Below are 20,587 nucleotides of genomic sequence, written 5' to 3' on the forward strand. Positions count from 1 at the left end.
CGAGCTGTCAGCACAGAGCCCGACACGGGGCTCGAACCCACAGACCGTGAGATCATGACCTGAGCCGAAGTCGGACGCTTAACCGACTGAGCCACCCAGGCGCCCCATTAAATACATTTTAAAGATAATCTTCGCTTAAGCTATTGTCGTCACGTTGTGTTCTGGTAGTTCGTTGCTTTCTGCGTTGGATGTCAGAGAGCTTTGTACAAACCTGCACAGCGATAGGTCTTTGGAGGGACACCGCGCACCCTGGTCATCTCATCCTGGGCCACCCTCTGGCCCACCAGCCAGCCATCCGCCTTCTACCTCCTCACCTTCTCTTCCACCGCACCCCCTCCAGCTAGTCCCTGTCATGGTCCCCGCCTGGCGTGGATGCCCCTTTCTGTGCTCTTGAATGACATCGCTGCGTAATAACGAGCCACAGAGAGAAACGTGTTGGGAGAATAAAAAAAGACACCTCTGGGGGACTAATTCTGGAAAATACAATGAGTCTCTGTCAGCACTGGACAAGGTAGAAGAGAAACCGAGATGTGCCCCTGCAGTGAAACAAGTCAGATGCCTGGTGCCTCACGGCGAAGCCAAGGAGACCTGCCTGGCTGTGCCTCCTGGTGCAGGTGGATCCCAGGATCCCTGCAGGTGACAGCTCCAGGCAGAGGGAACATGGCCCCTGTGCAGTCCGCACACGGGACGGGAGCAAAGGTGGAGACCACCTTAGGTTCTGGGGCGGTGGAGACAATGCCAGCAGGGAGGGCCCTTGACCCTGATTTATTTTCTGGGCTATGGAAGTGGGGTCCCTGGAACCTCTCCGAGCTCTGCCCGGCACACGGCGGGGTGGCTAGGCTTCAGTCCTTCCTACTGGCTACACTGCAAGTGTAAGGTCTTTGGGTGTGAGACACCCAGATAGATTCAACGTCTGTGATTTAATGTCTGTCCCGGCCTTGGAGCGGGTGGGGTCCCCACCGGGGGTGTCCAGTGAAGGAACAGGTGAGCGAAGGCCGAGGAACAAATGATGCTCATCACTCCGTCGGACGGGACGGAGCCGCGGGGCTGTTGGCAAGCGGGCGGACGAGGATGCTGGGGGGACGGCGGTGTCCGGGCGACTGTGAGGCCAGGCCAGGTGCCTGGGCTGTGCTGAGCTTGGGGGACAGACGGGGGAGAGGATCTGGAAGAGCTTCACGACCTCTGCTTTGAGAAGCACCATTGTGCCGATGTCTTACAATCCAGGGCAGGACGTCGCCCATCATTCTTCACACCCTGCTCGTGAACCTACGTGAAACAGACCCAGGACGAATCACCTGCCCGAGAGCCGTTTTGTCTTCAGAGGTTAACTCAGCCCTGGGTGCGTCGAAGACAAAACAGAATCAAGGCCAACTGGTTCTCCCCGCCGTTGGAGTCGTTCTCTCGTTACCATGACAACTCACCTCACAAATTTGTTGCCAGACACATGATAAAAATACAGGGGGGGTGCTGTACCTCATAAAATGGAAAGTGAATCCTCCAAAGTGCAAAGCCGAAAGAATTAAAAACACCGCTGCACAAGTTACTTGAGTGGTGAAATCGACGTTAAAATTCTGCGACTTGCTCAAACCTTCGCTAATTAATACGGAAAATATATTCTCTTGGGGCGCCTGGGTGGCTCAGCGGGTTAAGCGTCCGACTTCGGCTCAGGTCATGATCTCACGGTTCATGAATTTGAGCCCCTGAGCCCCGCGGCGGGCTCTGTGCTGACAGCTCGGGGCCTGGAGCCTGCTTCGGATTCTGTGTCTCCCTCTCTCTCTGCCCCTCCCCCGCTCTTGCTCTGTCTCAATAAATAAATAAATAAATAAATAAATAAATAAATAAAATATTTAGAAAGAAAATATATTTTCTTAAAAACTGCAAAATCAAGTGGTAACTTAGAACCACTTTAACCTGCTCAGGAAATATCTTATTAGTTTGGGGGTATATTTATGTTTTATTTATCTTGCAAAGGTAACATATGCCATCCTGCTATTTGTAAGACAGTAGAACCACTCAGAACTCCAGGGAAAACAGAAATCCCTCCTACACTCTCCCTGCTTCCCACAGGCAGGGAGTTGTAATCTCTTCCCCAAAAGGAGCCACTCTTAATAATACGTACCTTTCCATAGTCATGTGGAGTATGGAGAGACAGAGATCAATTTCCTACGTATACCCTCTTTTTAGTTAACGTGGTAAAACGACTTAGCGGTGTTTCTTAGTGGCACGTTCAGCTGTACCTCATTCTAACGTCTGCAGCATACACGACATAATATGGATTTGCTAGAATTTTCAGCCATCCCAGTATTGACATTCGAGTCGTTTCCAGATTGTCATGAACACACACAAGGTGGCAGAGGACTTTTGTGGAGATGCCTTATGGCACACGGTCTGTTCCTTCGATGTGTTAGATGCGGTAAGGGGGGAGCACTGGTCACGGAGGTGCGCACTTAACATTCGAGAGGCGCTACCAAATTGTTCTTTGCATGGTCTACGAAAAACTGTCTACCAAAACACGCAAGTGCCTGTCTCTGCACTTCTTTAGATAAGGCGTATTCATGTTATCAACCTGTTTATTTTTACCAGTGCCATAGACAAGCATACATGTATATAAATCACATACATACATATCACCGATTCTATAATGTGCTTCGTCATTAACTGTGAGATACCATCTGATGACGTCATAGGTGCATTAGCATTTCAGCTTCTTTTGTCGATGTGCTTATTTACGTTTTGTGCACTTTTCTGTGGGGCCATTTGTCTATTGAGTATAAGGGGCTCATTTGACATGACTGACATTAATCCATTGCTACGGTAGATCCTGTGTACGTCTGTTAGATCAAAATGTTAATTGTGTGTACAACTTTGGGAGGGTTTCTTAAAGTTATTTATTTGAAAAATAAGTCCTGGAAGGTAGGCATGATCATATTCCAATTGGATTATGAATTTCTTCCTGGATGGCTCTTAGTTTTTGTTTTGTGTACGTAGAAACTCTGTCAGTTGCGTGCATTATCTGTGTTCTTCATGGACTGTAATTTTTGTCTCCATTTATCCCATTTAATGATTTTCAGCTGGATTTCTGATTTTATACCTGCCAGGCTTCCTATCTTTTTATTAACCTCTTCCTGATTGCTCTTTCTTATACCACACGTTCATTCTTTACTTTTATATGGTATAGCTGTTAACAGGACAGTCTCTGGAGTTAACTCTTGGGTCAGTAACTGTGCTTGGCTCATAGTGTCATTTTGAGGATTAAATGAGCTGATCCAAGCAAAAAGCTTGGTCTAGCGCTTCTAACATACTCAGCATATAGTGTGTCTTTGTTTTATTTTTGGTTTGTGTCCGTGTACGTGTCTTTTAGCTGAATTCTTACTTTGTCTCAACTGGGCATAAATATATCCCGTTCAAATTTATCGTGGAAACCAATACATAGTCTTTTCATATTCTCCTATTTGGCTCCCTTAAGTGCTTAGCAACAATATTTAAACAGACTTTTTATTTAACATCGATACTGGAACCCTGTGTATGGTCCCCCCGGACTCAAGCAGGGTGATCTGTCACATACTCATGTGCACCGAATTCTTCTCACTTCCCATGTGTTTAAATTTTTTTTTTAACGTTTATTTTTGAGACAGAGAGAGACAGAGCATGAACAGGGGAGGAGCAGAGAGAGAGGGAGACACAGAATGTGAAACAGGCTCCAGGCTCTGAGCTGTCAGCACAGAGCCCGACGCGGGGCTCGAACTCACGGACCGCGAGATCATGACCTGAGCCAAAGTCGGACGCTTAACCGACCGAGCCACCCAGGCGCCCCACTTCCCATGTGTTTAAAAACTTCTGTGGAATGTTAATTCTAAGTTATTAGAATTTTTTAATCTGGCGCTTTGGAACTTCTTGGAATTGTTTATCAGTTGGAGTTTACACGTGGCTACATTTTCCGCAACTATGGAAGCGTAAGTCCGTTTAAGTTTTTTTTATTCACCACCAGTTTTGAATACTGTGTTGGATCCTAATTTCTGATCGTTCCACCTTTCTACTATTTTGGTCTCATGGACTCTTTTTGTAGCTTTTCAAGGTGGAAACTTGATTCATTATCATGAAAACTTTCCCTTAAAGTGATAACTCTGTGATAACTTTGCATATTTTAAGCTCTAGAGGCCAAGAGGCAAAAACCAAGGGTATTCCCTAAGTGCTTATATGACAAGAGAAAAACATTTTCACAAACTTCTGTCAATGAAATTAGAACAGCGTAACCATAATCGAGCCATATTTTTGTCATCCAAGGGTACTAATGAAAATACTGGGATTCTGACCGAGGGGGTAACATCTCACTTAACTTGGCTTTCCATACATCATGTCGTTACAGATGAAGAGTAACAACATGAGATTAGTTTGATTGGTTGTGAGGTGAGAGAAGCTAATTTGAAATTTTGGAGATTGTGACAAAAAACCAGTGCCAAGTAGTATTCCATTGTATATATAAACCACATCTTCTTTATCCGGTCACCAGTTGAGAGGGAGGAAGGCAAACCATAAGAGACCCTTAAATACAGAGAACAAACTGAGGGTTGATGGCGGATAGGGGAGAGGGGAAAATGGATGATGGGCATTGAGGGGGGCACTTGTTGGGATGAGCACTGGGTGTTGTATGTAAGCCAGTTTGACAATAAATTACATTAAAAAATATAAGAAAAGAAAAAGAAAAGAAAAGAAAAGAAAAGAAAAGAAAAGAAAAGAAAAGAAAAAGAAAAATCAGGATCGCACAGAGAAAGAAAGAAAGCAAGTGCATTAGAGCCCAGATGCCTCTCCAGTGCAATTATTCATTCAGTCAACAAACATCCAGGGAGGGCCTACCATGTCCCCAGAACTATTCTAGCCACTTGGAACACCCGTGAACAGAAAAGCAGAGACGGTTGCCCTCACAGATCTCACATTCTATAAGATGATACAAGAAAAACCATAAGCCAAGACCTGTGTCGAATTAGACTAGCTCACTTAGGACTGTCTCAAGATTTAAAAATGCGAAAGAAAATTCTGTAAATAAGCGAAAGCTAGAAATATCCTATAATTTATAGGGTCCATATACAAGGAGACATCTAAAATTACACAACAAAATTCATCCTTAAGCCTATCTTACATGTAATTGAACAGAAGCTTCAGGAAAATTTATCAGGTTGTCACTGAGATATTTTTATAAATGTACAATTAATTTCTTATTTGTTACCTTAACTATTTTCCTTGGAATAAGACAGGCTACAGGGCATGGCTATTGTGTCGTATTCGTTTCAACTGGAAGTCTGTACCTTGATCCTTCATTTATGGAATAAATGAAATAGAAAGTTTCTTTTTTATTATTTATTTATTTTGAGAGAGAGAGAGAGAGAGAGAGAGGAGAGAGAGAGAGACTGCAAGTGGGGGAGGGGTAGAAAAAGAGAAAATCCCAAGCAGGCTCTGTCAGAGCAGAGCTCGACTCAGGGTTCCATCTCACAAACCCTGAGATCATGACTTGAGCCGAAATCCAGAGTCGGATGCTAAACCATCTGAGCCACCCAGGTGCCCCATGAAATGCACACTTTCACATTGTTTGTGCTTGCACTAACTAATAATCAAAACAGCTTATTTTTACATTAACATAATAAAAATAGGAAATTAAATCAATTTGATAGTTTTTCTGAAGTTGAGAATGAGATTGAAAGATTATCATTTATTCACCCTACAGAAAAAAATGAATGTGGAAAATCCCTGTCGTTCTTTTTTTTTTTAATTCTTTTTAATGTTTGTTTATTTTTGAGAGAGACAGCGTGTGCGTGGGAGAGGGGGAGAGAGAGGGAGACACAGAATCCAAAGCAGGCTCCAGGCTCTGAGCTGTCAGCATAGAACGTGACACGGGGCTTGAACCCACGATACATGAGATCATGACCTGAGCCAAAGTCAGACACTTAATCGACTGAGCCACCCATGTGCCCCTGATCATAAATATGCCCTAAACTAAGACACACGGGAGATTTTTATTCTATTGTGTAATGTTGTGTGGGGAGTACACCACAAAAATGAATTCACAATTCGGAACTGAAAAAGCATGTTAGATTACTAAAATTCATGAGTATTTTTGAGAGTTTTTCCATACAGCCATATTTTTAATTTTTGAAGCCGATGTCTTTAGCAACAATATTATTTAAAAGAAGTAGTTATGATAAAATAGAAATAGTTGTGATAACATCAAACGCTCCTTAAAAAACTTTGCACAAAAAACCCATACGACTACACCAAATGATCCGTCAAGGCTCACGGCGTGAACACCCTCACAGACTGTAATGAGAAGCAGAAGTGATCTAGAACATTCTGCACAAGGACACCGCCTTCACACTCCCTGAAAATAAATCCTGTGGGAATTTACTCAAAAGTTAACTGGTGGCTGTAGAAAACATCTTGATCTGATCTATTTGGCAACATTTAAAATTAAACCCAGCATAATTACAGTTAAAGTTTGTTTTTAAGAAGGACAATGGGGGCGCCTGGGTGGCGCAGTCGGTTAAGCATCCGACTTCAGCCAGGTCACGATCTCGCGGTCCAGGAGTTCAAGCCCCGCGCCGGGCTCTGGGCTGATGGCTCGGAGCCTGGAGCCTGTTTCCGATTCTGTGTCTCCCTCTCTCTCTGCCCCTCCCCTGTTCATGCTTTGTCTCTCTCTGTCCCCCCCAAAAAAATAAATAAACGTTGAAAAAAAAATTTTTTTTTTAAAAAAAGAAGGACAATGTTCTTTCTGAAATTTCACATGCTTTCTAACTGTGTGGTTTTATGCTCCCTCTGAACTGTGAAACAAAATGGAAATTTTCAGAAGATAAAACCTGTGTCGTTGTCAAATCAGTCCTGACCCTTCTCTTTCACACGATCATTAGGCTGTTTGAAGTCTAGAGACCTTTCTCATTTGTTCATCTGGTCCGTGATCAGATTTCCTTAACGGGTCCCTCTGATGGGTCCGGGCTAGATCCTGAGACATAACAAGACCTACAGAGCTTATAGATATTCATGAAACCCAAGGTCCATTATGGGAGAATTATGCGTACGTCCCCAACCGTACTATATGTTGTAAAGGTAGCACATTATGCCAAGGGAGGGAAGGAGAGGAAGACAGGCTAGGAAGGACCACATACCTCGAGCACAGCAGAGAGGGAAGCCAGAGGAGGAAGGTTTGCCAACAAGGGTTTGGAATTAAAAGAGATTTTAGCTTCCCAATCTTTGGTAAACAGCCTCTTTAAAGAGGTTTTTTTTGGGGGGGGGGGGAACCCTCTTGCACTGTTGGTGGGAATGCAAATTGGTGCAGCCACTCTGGAAAACGGTGTGGAGATTCCTCAAAAAATGGACATTAAGAGCAGTATCCACCTTCTCACGTTACCATGAGAACTATATGAATTAATGTATTTAAGTGCTACGAACAATATTTGGCATATCATTAGGGCTAGTAAACGGTTGTAATTCTTTTTTTCACAGGTATTGGAGCTCCCGACACCTTATTTTAAGAGGACAATTTAGAAGATAAATCGAAAGTGATCCCTCTAAAGGCATGGACTTGGATCCCCAGAATGTCAGACCAGAAAGGATCCTAGACCCTGCCTACACCTTCACTGACAAGTACGGTGGCCACGACCACATGTGGTCCCTGAGCACGACTGTGGCTAGTCTGAACTGAGATGCGGTCTTAGGGCGAACACCCGCCAGAGTTTTTAAAATTTAGTATAAACAAAAGAATAGAAAATACCTGTTTAATAGTTATTTTCCAAGGCGCCTGGGTGGCTCAGTCAGTTAAACATTTGACTCTTGATTTTGGCTCAAATCATGATCTTACAGTTCATGAGATTGAGCCCCACTTTGGGCTCTGTGCTGTCAGCACAGAGAATCCTTGGGATTCTCTCTCTCTCTCTCTCTCTCTCCTTCTCTCTGTGCCCCTCCCCTACTCTCTCTCTCACTCGCTGTCTCTCTCTCTCTCTCTCTCTCTCCCTCCCTCTCGCAAATAAATAAACTTAAAAAAATAGCTACTTTTCTATCGATCGTATGTTAAAAGGATAATGTCTGGGATACATTGAGCTGAATAAAATAGATTATTAAACTTAAGTTCGCCTATTTGTTTTTATTTATTCTAATGTGGCAACTAGAAAAGGTAAGATGTGACTCACATTATATTTCTACTGGACCGCACTAATCTAGACCAGTTTTCTCATCTCACAGAATAGGAATCAAGGAAAGAAACACTATGTTTTGTATCCCAAATCCCACCGCGATTTAGTAGCAGGGTCTGGCTGGCATCACTAATGACTGAATTCTAGTCGGTGTGCTTCTTGCAACACTGTGACCCTGCACTACGGAAACGTCTTTCAAAATCCAAATGGAGAAATTCTTTAAAAACTGACTAGAAAAATCAGCAGAATAGAGCAGATTTACTTTGTGTTTTCTGACTGGATAGTTTCCTTTGCTTTACTCTCCTGTGACTCATTTTTACATTTTTGGTACATTGGGAGGCAGGAGAAAGTAGACATTATCACCTCTGCCACATTTTGAAAAGATGCTGAATTTTCTATAAATGTCTTCTGAACCTTCCCCTAAACAAAAAGAGACTCTCTGGCCTCTTTATTATCAAAGTCGTAACCCTCCGCAGCATGCCATGTTGTGACAAGTCTACAGAAATATCGCCCAAGGACAATATCCTGTTATTGTCTGTTGGGTTCAACAGGCCCTGAATTCTCCAGATAATAAAGAAACTTAAATATCTCTCAGACCCCCTAGGGGCCCACAAAGACAATCACCCCAAGAAAATACTTCACATTGGATGACTTTGTTCAGTCTCTGTGTACAAGAATGAACTAGAACATGCAAGTATCTGCACCAAGGGATGTGAGAGGTGCCCCCAAATTCCCCCCAAATGACTCAGAAAGACCTGGGCTCTTTAAGTCAGTCTTTCTCTGCTTCCAAGGAGGTGACTTTGTATTTGGTGGGTCCGTGGAGGTGGAGGGCACAGTGGAGGAGGGAAGCTGTGTATGTCTGGCCTTCCTGGGTGAGGCATCCTGGGTGAAGTCCACCAGGATAGATCACGGGGTGGGGGCGGGGGAGGGGTTCGGGTCAGTGTCCAAGAGTCTGAAACAAAAGCCCTTCTAGACATAGATTGAGGAGTCATGGATGAAGGACAGAATGGAAAATGTTTCCATCAGGAGACAGCTCCTCATTCTGGGTGATAATAATGAAGGGGCGAGGGTAGCCCTGAGTTGGAGATTCAGTGAGGTGCACGATGGACGCTGGCCACTGGGGATGAGCACCAGATCCAAAGATTTCTGGCTGAAGTCCCCCTGCAGAGGCTCCCGTGATGGTCCCTGCAGGAAGAAGTGCACGATGGGTCGGCTGCAGGGATCATGGCGGGCAGGGTCCAACATAAGTCAACACTCGAGAAAGAAGCCACAGAAACACACAGAACTGACCACATCCTTTGCCTCCAGCAGACCCTGGAGTCACATGGGACTTCTGAAAACACACACGTGATGGAAGGAACAGAAGCCCAGGACTCTGGAAATATCTATCTTGATGTGCTTTTTCACAGAAAACTAGGTGTTCGGGTCCATTCCTTGTCTGGACACCCTTTCCAATGTCCGTAACAGAGAAGTCATTCCACGGCGGTTTCAGACACCCCCCGCTCACAGATCATGATCCATTCTGTTACTATAGAAGCTTTAAATGTTAGAAAGATCTGCAAACTTCCAGTTCCGTTCCAGGAGTTCTCAAAATCATGTTCAGCTACAGTTTTTCCATGACATTATACAACGTTGAAGTGCGCACTCACTATTAGATTCTTCTTTCATCAGCCAATAAACAGGCATTTATTGATCACCTACTGTGGGATTTCAGAGTAAATATACAAGAAGCCTACATGTTGTGATTAAACACGAATTCTGTGATAAACATTGGGGTGCAAGTGCCCCTCGGCATCAGTACTCCTGTATCCCTTGGATAAAAAAATTGTGGTTTATATACACAATGGAGTACTACATGGCAATGAGAAAGGACGAAATCTGGCCTTTGGTAGCAACGTGGATGGAACTGGAGAGGGTGATGCTAAGTGAAATAAGTCATCCAGAGAAGGACAGATACCATATGTTTTCACTCTTATGTGGATCCTGAGAAACTTAACAGAAGTCCATGGGGGGGGGGGTGGGGAAGAGGTTAGAGAGGGAGAGAGCCAAAGCATAAAAGACTCTTACAAACTGAAAACAAACTGAGGGTTGATGGGGCGTGGGAGGGGGTGATGGGTATTGAGGAGGGCACCTTTTGGGATGAGCACTGGGTGTTGTATGGAAACCAATTTGACAATAAATTTCATATTAAAAAAATATATGAATTCTGTTTACAGGTGAAAATTGCCTTAACTTTAAAAAAAAGACTTTATAATATTTATTCTCTCTCTCTGTGTGTCTGTCTCTCCATAAATAGATTAGTTATAGGTTATATATTCTAACCAGCGATACAGTGGATATTCAAACCTTCTCCTCAAACCTCTCCATTTGTTTTTGGAGAAAGGATATCCCTAGACACAGTCTCTCTACCCACCGCCATAACACCAGATCATGCCCTTGGCCTGGATTTAGGGAAATGGCTCCTTGTTCCTTGTTGTTGATTACTGCTTCAAGATCATGCCCCTTCCTCTTTCCTGGCTCCCCCAACTTTAAATCTTATGTATCAGAATACACGATCTGATACCCTACCATCTTGCTATCTTCTACTAAGCTCTGGACCAACCCTTAACTCCGCAAAGATTTGAACACCATCACTCACCGCCCCCCCAACCCCAGCATGACTACCGCCATAACTCTTCACTGTCTGTGAGGGTGACTTTTTACTCATTTGACCCTTGTGCTCCAGACAAACTGCAAGCCTGCCTTGTATGGTCAAACCCCTGATGTTGTTGTTTCCAACCACTGCAATACCTGTATGATCTCAATTTCAAAGAACCCTGGTCTCCAACAACCATCCTCTGAGACTTCTAGCTTATTCCTTCTGTTGCCTCACACCAGAAATCCTTTGATCTACCAGGACCTCAAATGTATTTATTCTCCCATATCTCCACTCCCCAAGAGCAGTCCTATGCCCCACAGCCTTTGTTATTCACCTTGAACTCTGTGATCTGCTTCTTTAATCAAGGCATTGCCTATACGCCCCATCTCGCTCCGCTGTTGTTTCCTCCAAAGAAAAACAACCACTGTAGAAACGGAAAAAACCAACTCCCTGCCTGAGCCCGCTGGGCACCAGCATAGCTGAATGAATGCGTCTGGACAGAAGGGTGGAAACACCTTAAGTTCATGACTTCTAATCTCAAGCAGCCGGTAATGCTTCCTGGTGGTTCTAACGTCTCTCTTCCATTCAAACACTTAGTTTCTCCCCTCCTGTTCCCTCAAAACCCAACACATCCTCCCCACCCCCCCCCACTTCCCATGCATGCTTCCTGATTCACTGGGAGCCTGTAAAACTGTGTCTGTCACTCCCCCCCTCCCTCCTGGCACTACGATGAGCTATCCTAAAGCAAGTCTTTCACCTGTGAGCTAGAGCCCTTTTGTCTTTCCCTATTAAGTCCCTATTAAGGACTTCACCCAGAAATTCTCCCTTTCTTCCTACTTCACCAATTTTTCTCTATGGATCATCTCCATTAAGACACAATCTCTGGTTTCACACACCTTTAAAAAAAGATCCAACCTGTCTCTTGACTCCACATTCTGTTCTAGGTACCACGTGATTCCTCCTGTTCCCTTCAAAGCAAACTCCTCCATCGACCGCCTCCAGAGCCTTCCTCCCTCTCTCATGCGAACCCACTCTTTCCTGTGCCTCCAGTGAATTCTCCATTGCTACATCCACTAGCCCAATCTCAAACCACTCTTTTATGATACTTGATAGTTTATCACTCATTCTTCCTCAAAAGAGGAAGTCGTGATCTTAAAGTGTTTCTGCACTTTTGTCCGGACACATTCATTCACATTCTTCCCTCGTCCTCCAGGGCTCTTACCTGCATTTCTTCTGTTGCATCTTAATTGGAAAATGCTTCTTTCCAATTGCGGGTTCTTTCTCATTCCCTCAACCTCTAACTTCTGGAACCCCTGAGAGCTCAGTCCACGAACCTCCTATCGCTTCCTTCTACACTAACTCACTTGGAGATCTCATTCGCACACATGCCTTTAACTAATACCTATACCCTGACAACTAATAAATTTATATCAAGCCCGATCTCTCCATGGAACATCAGATTGTAAATCTCACCATCTCCTGAGCTTCTGCACTTATAGGTCTAATGAGCACCTTGAACTTAACATGTTCCAAAGCCTCCGATTTAACACACACACACACACGCACGCGCACATGCACACACAAAGGTTTTTGCAGAATTCTTCCCTATAGTAAAAGACAGCTTCATTTCCCAGTTAAGTAAACCAAAACTCTCGGAATAGTTCCTGATTCTTTTACATCCATATGCAACTCATCTTGATTCTTTACGTCCATATGCAACTCATCAGCAAATCCTGCCAGTTTTAGATCATGAATACACCCAAGATCCCCACCACCTGTTCCAAGTCCCCACTGTCTCTACTCCGGACCATGGCAGTGGCCTCCAAAGTGGTCTTCTACACCTTGGCCCCTTCCATGCTATTCCCAAACAGCAGCTGGAGAGACCCTCTCAATGAGCACGTCAGATCGTAACACCTTTCTGCCCAATACCCTCTGAGGCTCCACATCTCACTCAAAGTAAAAACCAAAGTCTGCACAATGACTTCTGTGGCTCCTACACAACCAGTCTGATCTTATCTACTGTCGTCCTCCCCCAGGATTTTCCTGCCCTAGGCACCTGGCCTCCTGGCACTTGCTGAAAATGACAAGCATGTTTCAATCTCAGGGCCCTTCTAACTTTCCATGTCTGCTACCGGGACATAGATAGATATGCTTGCTTCTCCCATACCCCCTGTCAGCCTTCTACTGCTTTATTTCTTTCCATGACACATATCACTAATATTATACTACATTAAATGTAATACACTATAATATTATAATATGCAATAATATAATATTAAATGTAATACAATATAATATAATAATTTATTAGTCACTCCCAACTAAGATGTGTTTTTCTCCACTAGAATTTAGTCCTCAAGATTGATTTTCATCTGTTTTTCGTACTGCTGACCCCCCAGCGCAGAATACAGTGTCTCACATGCAGAAAGCACTTACTGGGTACTTGTTTAATTAATCAGTGAGTCACTTCATACCACATTGCCATCCACTTTATGCAGAAACCCGCTATGAATAATCACTACCTCCTTAGAGACTCTTGCATTCTGAGAGCATTCTGTTGTAAAGTCCTTGCATAACATCCATCATGTTTCCTTCTGACCCACTGTTCATAGGTCCATTTGATATAGTCATACAGAGTAAGTCTAATCCCTCTTCCTTCTTACTTTTGGTAACAAGCCTGGTTACTATCTTCAGTAAGATTGCATAAAGACTTACAAAGAGAAGACACATAAAGTGAAGCAATCTGAGAAACCCAACGCCTAGGACATGCTGTAATTTCTCTTACCTGGGATAGCGTCCTCACCAACAGCCATCGTCCATTTTTGATGAAGAAGGCACATTAGTGGTCTCAAAATATTTTTTGAGTTAGTTTACCACCAATTCTCTTGGCCTAATGAAGGTTTCTGCCGGGTATTGTCTGAAACAATCCTCCTAGCAAATTAAAACACAATGGAGGAAAACCTGCAGCCAACGTCTAAAAATGAAGCTTCCATAAAATAAGCCAGTAACAGTGAAAGGAGGAAAAAAATAGTAACAAACAATGACGAAGGGTTCCCAGAGTTTTGGTATCCATAAAAATTGACAAAGCCTTAAGCTTTAAGAGGTGTCATGGGGTAGTAATTAGATGCGTGGATTCTGGAACTAGTTTTAGTATTTAAATTCTGCCCGTACCCCCCAGGGATCCTGTTGGATTTTAGAATTGCCGCGGACCAAAGGATTTTGTGTGTCTCCCGCCTTACCCCTTTTTGAAGAAGATGGTCTACGGTGGCTATCCCGTAATGTATAGGATATGTATGTTGGGTGCATGGTGGGGGCGAAGGGGGAGTGGCTACCTCTTCTTAGGTCTGTGGGTAAAGAGGCACTGTACTCCACGCACTGTACCTGAAGAGCCTCATCCACCCCTGAACTTGACTCACATGATAAGACCCTGGATTCTGAGCTGATGTTATAAAGGGTTGAGACCTGGGGGGACCTCGGAAAGGGTGAGTATGTTTTACATACGGAAAGACCTGAATCATGGGGGGGTAAAGGGTGGCATGTGTGAGCCAGCTCCAAGATGGCCTCTGATGATTATCACTGCCTGGGACTTATGCCTGTGTAATCGTCTCACACAAAGAATCAGGACTGTCCAGTGCAGAGAATACTGTAAAAGTATATGATTTACTTTTGTAAAATGAGAGAGAGAGAGAAAGAGCGGGGGAGGGGGAAAGAGAGGCGGAAAGAAAGAATCCCAAGCAGACTCAGCACTGTCAGCACAGAGCCTTGATCTCAGGAACATTGAGCTCATGACCTGAACCAAAAATCAAGAGTTGGACACTTAACCAACTGAGCCACCCAAGTATATGATTTCCGAGACTAGGTCATAAAAAATATTGTCGCTTCTTCATTGGGCCTTTTAATCACTTGCTCCGGAGGACATAAGCCACTGTGATCTGAGGCCATTAGCAGCTGTGACAAGTACTAGAAGGAGAGGACCTGAGGCGCCCTGTCAGCGTCAACTCACCAGCAAAGTGATCAAGTATCCAAGGAAGCAAACTCTCCAGCTCAGTCAAGCCCTCATGTGACTGCAACCTGGCTAACGATTACGATACAAAAGAATTGGCCCATGAGTAAATATATATGGGCTAATAGTGCAATGACGGAGACAGAGTTATTAAAATAAAAACTAAAAACAGTTCAACAAACACTGAGCACCAACTTGTGGCAGATGATACTGCAAAATGGGATGTGTTCCCCATCTTCAGGATTCTGTCGCCCTGCCAGAAACGCAGACTTAATTACAAGAGGTCATTAAACAGAATCCAGAAGAGGCTTGCAGAGAACACTGCAGAGTAGGGAGAAGTTGATGCCTGGGGTTTAGAAGGACTCCCTGGGTAGCTTGTGGCCAGCTTGGGCCTGTCAAGTGACTCAGCCCAACAACTAGACGGTTCTTGAATATTGGCTAGGCTAGGTTTTTGTCCAGATTGCATGAGAACAGCCTGGAAAGAGGACGCTAACTTCATCCAGTAAATTTGGGGCTTTCAGCCTTTGTAAGAAAGTAGTACTTAAACTTGGCCTTAAATAATAAGACATTGGAGGGGCACCTGGGTGGCGTCAACCATTGATTTCAGCTCACATCATGATCTCGTGGTTCGTGGGATCGAACCCCATGTTGGGCTCCTCGCCGACAGTGCCCAGCACCTGCTTCTGATTCTCTCTCTCCCTCTTTCTCTGCCCCTCCCCCACTCATGCTTGCTCTCTCTCACAATAAATAAATAAATTTAAAAAGTAATAAGACATTGGACCAGCAGTAACAGCAGAAAAGAGTTCCACCCAGGAGGAACAGCAGAGAGAGAGCTCAGAGGTGGGAAAGTACATGGTGCTTGAGAGGAAGAGGACTGGTCAGCGCATGGAACATGGGGTGCATATGTGGGCAAAGGGATGGAGAGATCTTGGCTGGGGGGTTGGGGGGGTCCTGAAGCAGTGGGTCTTGGGCCCACATGACACAACTTGTACATTTTACTCTAGGTCTGGGAGACACTTGAAATTTTTAAGTAACTACTTCATGGTTACATAAGAATTTAGAAAAGATCAGTTGGTCCTGAAGTGTAAGGTGGATTAGAAGGCAGAAGGTGGGGGACCAGGGAAATGAGATTGCATCCTGCTCTAAGGACCCCCATCCCTGTAAGTGAGGCTGGTGGGGCCAGGCACCATATCGGTGGGGTCTGAAGAGAAACGACAGAGAGGTCCCTGAGGCAGCAATGACCCTGACAGTGCCCTGAGAATGAGGCACTGGGCCCCAGTCTTCCCCAATAGCAATCACGTTAATATTTTCATCTTATAATTACCCAATAGCATATTTCCCTCCATATGTTAGTATATGGTAGACCAGTTCTCTAGAAATCTCAGAAGCGTCGGTCTTTAAACTGTTCTGGTTTGAAGACAAAATTCTAAATGGACTCATAGATTTAACCCATCGTTAGGGCTGCTTAATATCAATGAGAAAAGTCATAATATAAACCTGTTTTTCTTCACTTCTTTGCCCTGAGCTAACAATTGTCCATTTTTAAATTTTTTTTTTTAATGTTTATTTTTGAGAAAGACAGAGAGACAGAGTGCGAGTGGGAGAGGGACAGAGAGAGAGGGAGACACAGAATCCGGAGCGGGCTCCAGGCTCCGAGCCGTCGGCACAGAGCCCGACGCAGGGCTTGAACACATGAACCACGAGATCATGACCTGAGCTGAAGTCAGACGCTTAACCAACTGAGCCACCCAGGCGCCCCAAACAACTGTCCATTTTTAAAAAGAATGGTCTGGGCTGAGGTATGTACTTTTCAGTCTGTCTCCTTTCTTTCACCTTTCAATGTGAATATTCAGAATAATTTCCTCCCAGGCTGCACATTTGTCTCCAGACCCCGCCAAGGCAGGCAAGGGCAGACTCAGACCCGGAGGGGAGCACCGTCCTGGGAAGATCCCACTACTCTGTCCAGCACCCGTCTTCCCTGTTTCCATCCAGGACTGCCCTTTCCAATGCAAGCTCATAGAGCAGAAAACACTGCACCTGTTTGGACCATCCTGAGTGACAGCCAGTGACACGTAAGACAAAGCCCAAATATCTATTTCTTCACTTCAAGTTCAAAAAAGATGCAACATTCTAGGTGTTTACAGCACAAGACACAACCCTGGTTTTTCGACTATCACCAGTAAATGAGTGTCCAGAACAATGGAGTGATATGTAACCAATATATGTCAAGGCCTTCCCAGCATTCTGGAGGCTGGTCACATAACGATAATTTGGGAACACAAAGAGCTTACCTCCCATGAGGCTTATTTGGAGTGGCTTCTGTAAACTGACCGAGAAAAACCAATGTTTGACTTTGAGTCAGGAAACCTGATATTAAAAGCTTGAACTATCTGAGTGGATTTCTGCAGAATCAAAGATAACCACTCAAGAGCTGAGAAATCCAAACATTTTAAAAATAAATGGCATCTGTTTGTAATGGCCACAGACGCAGGCATGCGAAACAGAAAAAGTGCGACATTGTGCATCCGTAGTTAAATGATCGCAAACCCAGTTCCCTCCTTGTGTCTGAAAAGCTAATCCTGCGAACTCCAGATGAAACAGATCATTGCTTCAAAACCCCCTCTCCCGGGTCTGCCCCTCTCCTCCTCTCCAGGGCAGCCCGGACACCTGGGGCTCACAAGGCACCGGGTGTGGAGTTGGGGTGGATTTGGATCTTAGGGACGCACCACATCACTTCAATGTGTTCTCGTGGTCACACCAGGACCCCCTTCAGTGTGGGAAGAGGGACCCCCGGGGTGACCATCAGGTGACACGGTTTCACGGGGCCCATCTGGAGAAGTAGCTGGGAGGAAGTTTGTGTTCACTTGGTGAGGTGCAGTGGACACACACACAAAAGGTATCACAATTAAGGGTGTACCGACAGGGACTTGGGTTGGGGTCCGGGTTCCTTAGAATCAGATGGGAGTGTTTTATACAGCGCAGCAAAACACTGGTATCAGGAAAAGCCAACTGACCCTCACAGAGCGAATGCCACATGGGAAGGCAGTGTAATTTAAAGAAGGGATTCATCTATTTTTTGTAATATTGTTTTTAGTATTGTATTAGAGAAGGAGCTATTATTACAAACTCCTCCCCAACAGAGGACAAGATAACTAAATCATTTCTCTGGCTCTGCAGATTAAAGTGAACACCAGATGGAAATACCAAGGACAACTGTGTCATCACCAGAAAGTGAGGGGCCAGACCCGGACCCAACATCGGCGAGATGCCTAAATTGTCCCAGTGATCAATGGAACCAGTGAGGGACTTATCTAGAAACCAGAAATGTCACTTTGTCTCTGTCACAGACCAGGAAGGGATCTAGTGGAGAAATCATGACACGTGCTGCCTGGTATAAATCATCCACAATGAACAGATCAGTTTCTCTCTGTTTTCCTCATCCTTTGGTGGTAACTGGATGCAGGAATTGCTCCAGAAACTTCGAAAGCCCCGTGGCCTTGTACTAAATCCCAAGGGCATCTAAACCCTTATATTATGAAGCTGAAAGCCAAGAGCAAAAGAATGATTCCGAAAATGGTCTAAAAGCGTCTCCCTGTTAACTTGGCTGCCGGACAAACCAGTTCGCGCCCAGCAGAAGCTTTTCAGGGCAGTGTGGCCGCTGCTGAGGAGCCCAGAGTGTCCCCAGGCCAGTTTTAACCAGGAAAGAAGCATGTCCCTGTGAAGGAATCACAGGCAGGAGAACCTCGTGGGCAGCAGGAACAGTGTCAGACCCTGGGGAAGGGCCAAGGAGCCCGGAGGCCCCGAGAGGAGCAGGAGGCCCCCTGCTGGAGGCCCCGAGAGGAGCAGGGGTTAGAGGCCCCCGGGGCGGGGGGGGGGGGGGGGGGGGGGGGAGCTCGGCCCTGGAGGCCCCCTCCCCACCACCTTCTGGGCCCTGGAGGGGACGCAGGTGTCGCCTGTCCCCCGGGAGCCGTAATAAGCACCGGGACCGGGACCGGGGCAGTGTGACAAATTGCGCAGCAGGTGAAACCACCCGAGGTGCCCTCCCGGGTGAGCGGGCTTCAGGGACAAGACTCGGGGCCTCAGGACCCGGTTGCAGACTCTTGGCGACTGAGAGTCGTGGGGGGGGGGGGGGGGACTCCGTCCGCGTGGCTGCATCCTCCGCAGAGCAAAGCGCGGGGTTCGGGCGTCCGCGACCTTCCGTGCATTTGGCTGAGACCGCGGTCGATCGCGCAGCGTCACCAGACGAGTGTCCGCTTCGTTCACTCCTCGTTCCCTTAGGCCACGCCGGGCGACAGAGGTGACAGGGTGCAGCCCCGCCCCCACCACGCGAGGAAACAGGTGCGCGACCACCTTGCCTGACGTGACCCGGTAAGGGCGGCCGAGGCTCGCCGTTCACCGGAAAACGCAACGGGCGCGGACGCGACAGTCACGGGGCCACTTTGCCGGGTTCCCGGGGCTCAGCGTCCACACCCACAGCCCCGTCGCGACGGGAGGCCGTCAATCAGCTCCCCCGCAGGGCGGCCAGGCTCGCGTGTCACCTCCTCCGCCCGCCGCGCACCGGCCCCGGGGTCCCGGCCAGACGCCGAGACGTCCGCGGGGCGCCCCCAGACGGAGACTTGCACACAAGCACGGCAGACGCCGCAAGCGACACGCAGCACGTCCCCAGACACTGCCTCGCGCGGCCCTGCACTCGGTCGCCGCCTGGACGTGCGCGGTGCGCAGAGGAGGACAGCGGAGGTTCCCGGGGTTCAGCTCGTGGTCTCCGATCTTCTCAGCTGGTCAACGGCGCCCGTGAATGTCCTGTCCCGACTGTCGAGACGCAGGATGCCGACCCCTCCGTGGGCTTTGCTCAGCGAGTGATGACACGGGAGCTCGGGGACTGGCGCCGGGAGGGACATGGCTGGCGCGTCGGAAGCGCTTCCCCAGGAAGGCGGCGGCGCTGGCCCTCCGCCACCCCGTCCCTGCACACGCGTGTCTTGCCGGCCCGTCACAGCGCCCCGCGAGCGGGAACAGTTACACGCAGCCCTGGCCCTTCCAGACGGGCGACACGGTCCCCTGTGAACACAGCGTGCCCATCGTCCATCCTGCCCTTGCCCTTGAGCGCTTCATCTGGGCGGCCGCTCTGCCTTGCGCGTGGGTTTGCCGCCTCCGGGGCGGGACGGTCAGCCAGAGACCTTTGTGCAGGTGGATCGCTCCTCCCTGTCACTTCTCTCTTCAGCCCATCCTTGGCCCCCCTCCCCGACTTTCGGAACACGCGAGGCTGATCACTGCAGGCCAATAGCTTTCCAAGAGAAACGATTTGGGAAAAGTCTGTCGGCTAATTTTAGGTCTGCTTCCATACACCTGTTAAAGCGACTTACATAACAGAACCAGCAGAAGAGCCCGGAAGGATTTCAGAATTTGCCGTTCCTGCTTTGCCCTGAAGGCACCTCCGTAATTGGGCGCTGAGCGCTGGTTTGGAAGTCCTAACCAGGCAGCCCAGCTGTACCATTTTCCCTGGCAGGCAGAACATTCCTCCTCCGCAGGGGGAAGGTCTGCCTTGCACGGGGCACTTGGAGGGGCCGCCGGGGAGCAGGGGAGGACAGCCGTCAGAGCCCTATTCTGCCAAATCTCTAGAGAAAATGAGCGATGTCAGCTCACAGGTCCCAAGTCAGTTTCTTCCAACAGGAGAAGTAGGCATTCGCTCACCGAGAGAAGCCAACGATGCCGTGACAAGGAAAGAGGACAGATGGCTGGACCATTCCATGGACGAGAAGCTGGGGCAGGGAGTCA

This window comes from Prionailurus viverrinus, chromosome A1 (genome assembly GCF_022837055.1).
Source record: "Prionailurus viverrinus isolate Anna chromosome A1, UM_Priviv_1.0, whole genome shotgun sequence".
Classification (NCBI taxonomy): domain Eukaryota; kingdom Metazoa; phylum Chordata; class Mammalia; order Carnivora; family Felidae; genus Prionailurus; species Prionailurus viverrinus.